The sequence below is a fragment of the Panthera tigris genome, chromosome E3, assembly GCF_018350195.1.
Source record: "Panthera tigris isolate Pti1 chromosome E3, P.tigris_Pti1_mat1.1, whole genome shotgun sequence".
Taxonomy (NCBI): Eukaryota; Metazoa; Chordata; class Mammalia; order Carnivora; family Felidae; genus Panthera; species Panthera tigris.
This window is the reverse complement of record NC_056675.1, coordinates 9,144,052-9,152,437: the sequence shown is the minus strand read 5'-3', so window position 1 is coordinate 9,152,437 and position 8,386 is coordinate 9,144,052. Positions and strand designations below refer to the sequence as shown.

The window sequence follows — 8,386 nt, the reverse complement described above, 5'->3', positions numbered from 1 at the left end:
TGTCCCGTCCCACGCAGCTTGACTCCTCATGAGCATGTTTCCTCCTCCGCGGCATCGTCCCCTTTCAGGAGGTTTGAGTTCTCAACTTCAGCATTCCTGGGAGGGGTAATGTGTTACTTGGGGCCCAGTACAGGGGTTAAGAACAAGCTCCTCCCCACCCCCCCCCCGCAAAGTGTGCTGCTTTGCCTGTAGCTCACGATCACCTCTGTGCCCATCAAGACCCAACAGTTCAAGAGAAATTTTTGCCCCCTTAACTACCTAGAAGAATTGAAGTTGGGCGTCTTTCCCACAATGGGGTTCTTACCAGAGCTAAATCTCCTCTAAGTGATCCATCTGGGGGGGGGAGGGGGGCGGCGCACACATTCACTCTTCCTGGTCTGTGAATCGCCTTCTGTGCCTTTGAAGCCCCAGGCTCTCATCCCTTTTGGTTCAGGAGGGCATATGTACTTCCTTTTAACTTTGGGAACCCCATATTTGTGAGAGATTCGCACAAGCAAAATTAAACCTGCTGTTCTCCTGTTAATCTGTTTCCTGTCAACTTTTAGCCTAACCAGCGTGAGTTTGCTCCTCGGAGAGCCAAGGAGATCATAGGGAATGGCTTCCAAAGCAGTGACTCCCCGAGAGAGACGGCGAATGGGTCCCTTCTGTTTAGGGTTAGGATGGCTATTTAGACAGGGAGGCCTAGGTAGAGGTGGGCGTGATGCATGTGCCTTAAGGAAACACGCCTGTAGAGACCTTGTATGTTATGTAAATGAGGCTGAGGCTCCTCCCTGGGGGAGGGTTTTAGTATTCTAATGAGGTAAACTTAAAGTTGGGTCATTCCAGAGGCCACTCTGTGGTCCATCTGCCCCAGTGCAAGTCAAGTTTAGCTCAAAAGGTCTGGGTGGTCTGGGAGGCCTTGTCAGGGCCTTCGCCATCCCCTGAGGGGTGGTTTCGGATTTCATTTGCCTGAGTTTATTTTTTTATTTAAAAAAATTTTTTTTTTTTTTTATCATTTATTTATCTTTGAGACAGAGACAGAGCATGAACGGGGGAGGGGCAGAGAGGGAGACGCAGAATCGGAAGCAGGCTCCAGGCTCTGGGCCATCCCAGAGCCTGACGCGGGGCTCGAACTCACGGACCGCAAGATTGTGACCTGAGCTGAAGTCGGACGCTCAACCGACTGAGCCACCCAGGGGCCCCTCATTTGCCTGAGTTTAGAGATAAGCTGGAAAGAAGAGTTTAGGGGAAGATGTAAGACAAAGGTTAATGGGTGCAAGCAGGTAGGCAGCAACTGTCGGGTCTTGAGGTCTAGCTGGCGACCAACTTAATTCTTAGACCGGCCAGAAAAACCTGTGGAAGATGAGGCTTTTCCCTCCCCAACACCAGCATGTGTTCAGACAGAACCACACTCTATGAGCTCCGGCTGCTTCCACAACCCCCGGGGGGACTGTCCATCCGCTACTTGCCCTCCTGTTTCTGGGGCTTGCAACATCCTGGGAAGTCCTCTCCAACTTCCGCTGTCCTTGGGAACAGGAAGTGGTTGTAGCTGGTGTGAGGAGGAAGTGTGAGGAGCAGGTCAGCTCCAACCAGTACCAGATGGGCCTCCTCTCTCTGGGTGCCACCGAGAGGCAGCCTCCAGCACTGAGATCCGAGGGCCCTGCCTCCAGTCTCAACTGGAGGCTTGAGCGGGGAAAGGGAGGGAGGTGGCCGGCAGCTGAGGGTCTGGATTTCCATTGCCTACGGCCACCTGTTTCCCTGGTGTTTGGGGCAGCTGCCTATCACATCCCGTGAAACTCTCCGTGGACGAACACTCCATGGGTTTAAAACTTTGTGCTTCCTGGTGGCCAGGGGAAAAAAGGACAATGCGGAGGAAGGGGGGAGCCGGGGAGTAAAATCATGTTTGTACAAATACAAAATGAAAATGTGTCCAAGGTCTTTTTTTTAAGATTATTTTGAGAGCGAGCTCTCGTGTGTGAGAGCGGGGGAGGGGCACAGAGAGAGAGAGAGGGAGAGCGAGAAAATCCCAAGGAGGCTCCCTCCACATGGTCAGCGCAGAGCCCGATGCGGGCTGGAACCCACAAACTATGAGATTCCCCCCCCCCCCGCCCCCCGCCGCGCCCAAAGGTCTTGTTTTAACTCCTTCCTTGAGGGGAACTGCCAGAGGCGAAATGGGTTCAAAGGAGAATCTGAAGATTTACATAAAGTAGTCAGGAATGCAGAAATGAATTTGTTGATAGATGCAAGTTTGGCTTCCTACAAAGGGCAGAAATCCATTACATTTCCCCAGACAAGACTTATTTGCAATAATTTGCACTACTGATTTTCCACAATATACAGAATTGCAAAATATCTTCCGTCAAAGACCAGGAAAGGCAGACTTTTACAGAGTCAGGGTATCTGGAAGGGTGTGAGAGGACATTCCGTAATCTCTTTGTTCATGTCTGTGTCTGAGACTCACGCTTTTTCCTGATGGGTGTTAGATTTATCACGTATTTTTAGCAATCCTAAGCAGCAACTAGGGACTATTGGAAGTTTTCCGGGGGAGGTTGGCTACCACCAGAAAGACAACTTTGTCTCTCGGGGGGCGCCTCTTGCCCTCAGCCTTTAGGCTAAAAGGCCTGCCTTGTCCACGCACAACTGACACCTCTCTTATGTGGATCTCAAACCAGGATGCCAGAGTACTAACTTACAATGAGTAAGTAACTTACAATGGGGTGGAGGGCATAGATCCAGTGAGATTGCCTGGTGTGAAAGCAAACTTCTCGGATGAGTTAACTGTGAGTACACATCAATTATTTCAGACTCGCAGCAAAGGAACCAGCAAAAAGGACAAGCCAGTTCAAAACGTGTTCCAAGGGGCTGGGACTTACATAAGATGACGAACGCTTTTAGGGGCTTCATCCTGGGGCTGCAGAGCCATCACGCTTTTGTTGGCCTTGTAGGTCACACCTGGGTCCTGAGTGGGCACTGTCGCCCAGAGATGCCAGGTGCTGTCTATTAATCAGAAATAATGAGCCAGGCAGCTGTGGCTTCTAATCAGACGGTCCCTCCAGAGCGTCAGATGGAGGCCAATTAGCCGAGTGGCACCAAGCAACAAAATTCTGCCTTTCCAAGCAAAACCTCAGAAAGTGCTTGAGTCCCTGAGCGGTGATGCTGGGCCCCTATGTCATGGATCTTTTCTTGCTCCCGAGTGAGCTGGGGCTGTTCCAGGATCGGAACCTTCGGAAGCAGTAAATCCTGGCACCTGGAATGGAGTCTGAGAACTTTTGGGGGAAAAAAAAAAAGAGTTTCTTTGGCCACCGTCACTCCCCATTCCGTGGCCAACAGCCACATTCTTTCTTGGGCCACGCCATTCATTCTTAGTTGCTAGGGAGCCTTCGGAAGCCTGCGTGCGAGCAAGCTCCATTTGAGACGTTAAAACACACACACAAAGCTCCCCTTCGGGGCAGATGATTTTGTGAGGACAAAGAGCCCATGCCAGGAATGTTTCCGTCCCCGTTCATCCCTATGTGCCCTTTGTGCCAGGCGTACCTAACCTGCCCTACTGTGTGTTCACATTTTCCAAACCAAAACCACAAATAGGTGCATGTTCCCTATGCTGTGAAAGTTTCTTTTTTGCTTAACCATAGACCTTGGCCATTGTTCCCTTAGTACCTGTGCATCTTCCTCATTCTTCTTCACTAGTGTTCCAAGGTCATTTAACCCGCCCTCTCCTAGTTGCTGCGGATCCTTTGCTACTATATTGGTTTCAAGTTCAGTTTGCAAGTGGCCGATCCCGGGCCCCTCATTTCCAGCTTCCTGAGGGCCATCCTGCTGCAGTCTCAGAACACAGCACACTCGCTCTGTCCTGCCTAAAAATTAAAAGTCCGTGCCCCCGCACATGCTCCCTCTTGCTGCTGCCCTATTTTGCTGCTTTTTCACTACCAGAACTCTCTATTTTCCCCAAATAAAAATAGTCTTTCTTTTCAGGTTACAAAAAAGGAAACCATTCATTGGGACACACTCAAATGGGGCAAGAAAAGTACAAAGAAAGTGAAAATCACCTGCTATCCTGCCTCTCAGACTTTACCGTGTTGTCTAGCGCCCTTCCAGGCACACACAGCCATGGGCAACCTTATGTAAGTAGCCTCATTCCACACGTGTGGGTTTATCCTCTCCCGCCCCCCCCCCCCCCCCCCATGCGTGGAACACAAAGACTGTCTTTGGAACCTTCCCAACCTTCCCAAGCACACACACCTGTGTGCATCTCTGTGCTCAGGCCTCTGCTTCTCAACGGAAACCACGAGGGACACACCAGTGGCCTCTGTGTAGTTAAGTTGGAAGTTTGGGGCGTTTCCTGGAGCCCGCGAGGCGAGAGAGCCCAGAGCTGGGAGACAGGAGCCCTCGGTTCTGGTATAGTCTTGCCTCCCGGCCGGCCACCTTGTTGGGCCTCTCAGAAGCGTCTGTCACCACTGAGTACCACCTCCATGGGACACTCCCCTTGATTCTCTGATTCACCAGGCTCGCCCCAGTCCAGCCTCCCTTCAGACACTTCTATGTTTCATCTGTCCTTCAAAAGTCAGTGTTCCTTAGCCTCGGACTAACCTTGCTTATCTTCTGAGGTCTTTCCACGTGATCTCAGTCTCATTGCCGGTGACTCCCCAGCCCTTGCCTCTACCCAGGCGGCTCCAGAACCTCCCATCTGGCTGTTCTTGCCGGTCTCCCTATCTCACCCTCACCTTGTTGACCGGACACCCCCCCGCCACATTTCTAGTGTCCTCTACCTCATGGAAAGGCACCCCGTGCACCCAGCCTTCCAGGTTGTGTCCTTTGTGAAGCTCCTCTACCCTGGCTTTCCCTCTGGTTCCCACACTGGTCCCCAACCTGGGCAGCCCCCTCAAGCCTTCCTCAGCGCTCTGGCTCCTCCTGCTCTCTGAGTTGAGATGTCTTCCCCTCTCCAGAGCCTAGGTTCCAGAACCTTTGCAGCCCGGCCTGCCACCACAGTTCTGTTTGAGCCTGTAGGTGTGTGTGCAGTGGGATTTTTGGACAATATCAGGCAAGCATTTCACTGAGGAAAAAGGAAGCACTTAAGAAAATATCTTTTGAGTGTTGAAAGGCTTTTCTAATGCTTCAGACCGTTTCACCTTGTACCACCCTCCCACCAGCGAGGCCACTCATATAGGGGTGCTCAATCTGGAGTTAGACGCCACCTTGATTTTAAGACCAGCTCTGCCAGTTGCTGGCTGTGTGACCTTAGACACATCGCTTAAACTGTGTCTCAGTGACCCCATCTTTAAAATGGGGATAACGAGGGGGCTGGCTCACTTGGTAGAGCATGCGACTCTCGATCTCAGGGTTGTGAGTTCAAGCCCCACCCCTTCCATGGCATGGAGCCCACTTAAAAAATAAATAACATGGGGAGAATGATAATACCTACCTCATTGAGGGGCTTTAATGAAGTGATGCATGCCAAGGGTTTGGCACATACGAAGTGCTTTAGAAATGTTTGGTGTAGGGGTGTCTGGGTGGCTCAGCCAGCTGAGCGTCTGACTTCAGCTCAGGTCATGATCTCACCATTCATGGGTTCAAGCCTCACATTGGGCTCTGTGCTGACAGCTGAGAGCCTGGACCCTGCTTTGGATTCTGTGTCTCCTTTTCTCTCTGCCCCTTCCCCTGCTTGCATTGTGTCTCTCTCGCTCTCAAAAATAAATAAACAGTAAAAAAATTTTTTAAAAAGAAATGTTTGGTGTAGATGGTTATGGCTGAGAAAACTGATTCTGAAAGAAGAGGGGAAATGTTCGCATCCTAATCTGTAGCCACTGCAGTCACATAGTATAAATCACAACTAGAAAGTTACCCTTCAGTTCTAGAAAGAGGGCTAGCTCTGGGTGTAATTGGGAGAAACTGACTTTGGTGTGTCCCCAAACCAAGGCCTGTGTCCTGTAAGTCAGGTCCTGGGTCATAAAGAGTCCTGGTCTAGGGTACCAGAAGTGGGGCCACAGGCACTCCTTCCCCTCCTCTCTGGGCCTCAGCTTCCTCTTCTATAAAATGAAGTTTTGAACTGAATGATGGGGGAGTTAGGGGAGCGTCTCTTTCTGAAATCCCTGATGAAGTGTGAGGGGCATTAGTGCGAGGGACACTACTCAACTAGAGTCCAAGATTCAGAGAACTCTGAACCCCCTGAACCTGTGTGCAAGATTGTACATGTAACATGTGTGTACGTATGTGTGAGCATGTACATCTGAGCATATTTTGGGAATAGCTTTCTTTAGCTTTGAAAGGGAAGTCTGTGATCCCAGAAGGGCAGTCTCCAACCTGGTTCAGGCCTTGTCACCTTCTATCTGGACTACAGCAATGTCCACCAAACTGGTCTCCTAGCTCTTTTCTCTGTCCCTTTAACCTATCCTCTACCTACCGCACACGGTATCCTTCTACAGTGCAATGCTGACTGTCATCCCCTTGCTTTGAATCTTTCTATTGGTTCCAGCTGCCTAAATTCCTTGCATGGCATTAAAAACGATCATAATCTTACCCAGCCTGCTCCCCACACTCCTGTCCTGACACACCCTAATCTATTTTCTCTGTCCTCAGCCCCTCCATATACCCTTTTCCCTGACCACAGAGAACATTTCACTGCTTCCCGATTGTGTCAGGCACTTTCACACGTCTCCTCCTTTGCAAGAACTTCTCTGTACTCCATCTGGCAAACCCCTATATATGCTTCAAAATCCAATTCATGCAACACCCCTTTGTGATGTCTTCCTGACACCCCCTCTCAAATTAAGCACACCCTTCTGCGCTCCAACTCCTGTGTTCAAACTCCCATTTATCCCACTGTACTGTAATTCTATGTTTGAGTATCTGTCTCCCCAAATAGATACGAAGCTCTCCCAGGAGAAAAACCAAGTTCATAACTCACGTTTTAATCCCCGGTACCCAGCACAGGGCCTGACATCACCTACGTATCGGTAAAAAGTACCTAAAACGAGTCAGTAAGTTAACGAAGTCAGTGAGTGAACAGACTGAGGAGGAATAGATACACCTGAACAGGTGCGCGACGGGTTGGGCCCCGCCCCGCCCCCAACCCACGGAACTACATTTCCCAGAAGGCCCCGCGTCCTGGGCATGCGCACCGGGGCGCTAGGAAGCTGCGACGCCGAGTTTCACTCTGGCTGCCTCCTCAGAGTCGGAGCTTCAGCGGGAGCGGTGCCCAGGCCGAACCCCAGCTGTAGCCCGAGCGCGGCGGTGCCCTCAGCCTGCCCCCTCGCCTTCCTCAGCCTCGGTGAGAGGGGCGGGCAGGCCACCTGCTTGTCGTCAGGGCTGGGGTCCCGGGGACGCGGGGCGGGGTGGGGGGAGGACGGGGGGCGAGCCGAGCTGGGACCGGAAGGGGGCGGGCGTGCGAGTGAGGGAGGGCCGGGCCGGGGAAGAGCCCCGGGGTGAGGTCCGGGGGGGATTGGGAGGACGGGCCGCCGCGTCGGGGAAATCGGAGGCGCGGGCAGCTTAGGACAGGACTGGGTGCCGGGTGCGAGGGTGAACGCCGGGTGGAAGCCGAAGGGCTAGCAGGGGGAGGGGCGCAGACCCTGGGAGTTTGGGGCCGTCGCGAGGTGGGTACCCCTCCCCACAGGACCGGGAGGAGGCGGGGGTGGCCTTGTCACCGGGCTTCGCGGTGAGGGCGTGGATTCTCCCGGGGTCCGGGGTCTGCCTTCAGGTGGACGACTTCGCTGGAGCCCGGGGCCGTACTTTGAAAGAGTTTTTGCCCCGTAACTCTGCTTCCCTCGCCTCAAGTAGGGGTCGCCCTCCAGGAAACAGGAGTTTGCTGGGGCCCTGGGTTACTTTTGAGGGGTGCATAATGTATGTGGAGGAGGATTTAGAAGACCTTCTTTTCTGAAGCTGGCCTTCCGCCCGCCCCCCTCCCCTCAAGCCAGCTGCTCCCCTCCACACTGGTTCCACTTCCCTAAGTGCCAGTAACAATGGAAATGGTGTGTGCACGGGCGCTTGGCCCCTTAAGAATGAACTCCGAATATTTCTGCCTGCCGTCCTAGCTCCTCTGGAGTTCTGGAAGGTGAACTTTCTGATGAAGCCAACATCAGGCTTTACCATCAGGGTAGCTGTAACTAGGCCCCTTGCTCTTTTGCTGTGTGACCTTGGCCAAACTTCCACCCTCTCTGGTGTGTTAATTTTCTGGATACTTATCACCGCAGAGTGGCTTATGGAGTCCGTTTAGGCCTTTTCGTGAAATTGCTGAGGTGTTTGTTTGTTTGTTTGTTTGTTTGTTTGTTTCCACCGTTCCCTTGATGACTGAGTGGGTGGAGGGAGACCGTTGTACCTTCTGCCCTGCCCAGGCTGTTGGAAAATAAACCTGGTGGTTTCCAGTCCCCAGCCGCAGCACACAGACCCAACATCTGTGCGTTCGCTTTCACTGACT

General features: G+C 52.3%; 1 protein-coding gene across 3 annotated transcripts in view; it reads left to right on the top strand.

Moving 5' to 3' along the window:
* The first annotated feature begins 7,110 nt into the window (after nucleotides 1–7,110).
* Nucleotides 7,111–8,386, top strand: part of DTX2 (deltex E3 ubiquitin ligase 2) — a 35,908-nt gene continuing 34,632 nt past the window's right edge. For 2 of the 3 annotated variants that reach the window (XM_007073896.3, XM_007073894.3), the window contains exon 1: nucleotides 7,111–7,243. The gene's annotated coding sequence lies outside the window, so the exon portion shown is untranslated. Of the gene's footprint in view, nucleotides 7,244–7,446; nucleotides 7,566–8,386 lie in introns of those variants that run through there. The other variant, XM_007073895.3, reaches the window with a different exon arrangement.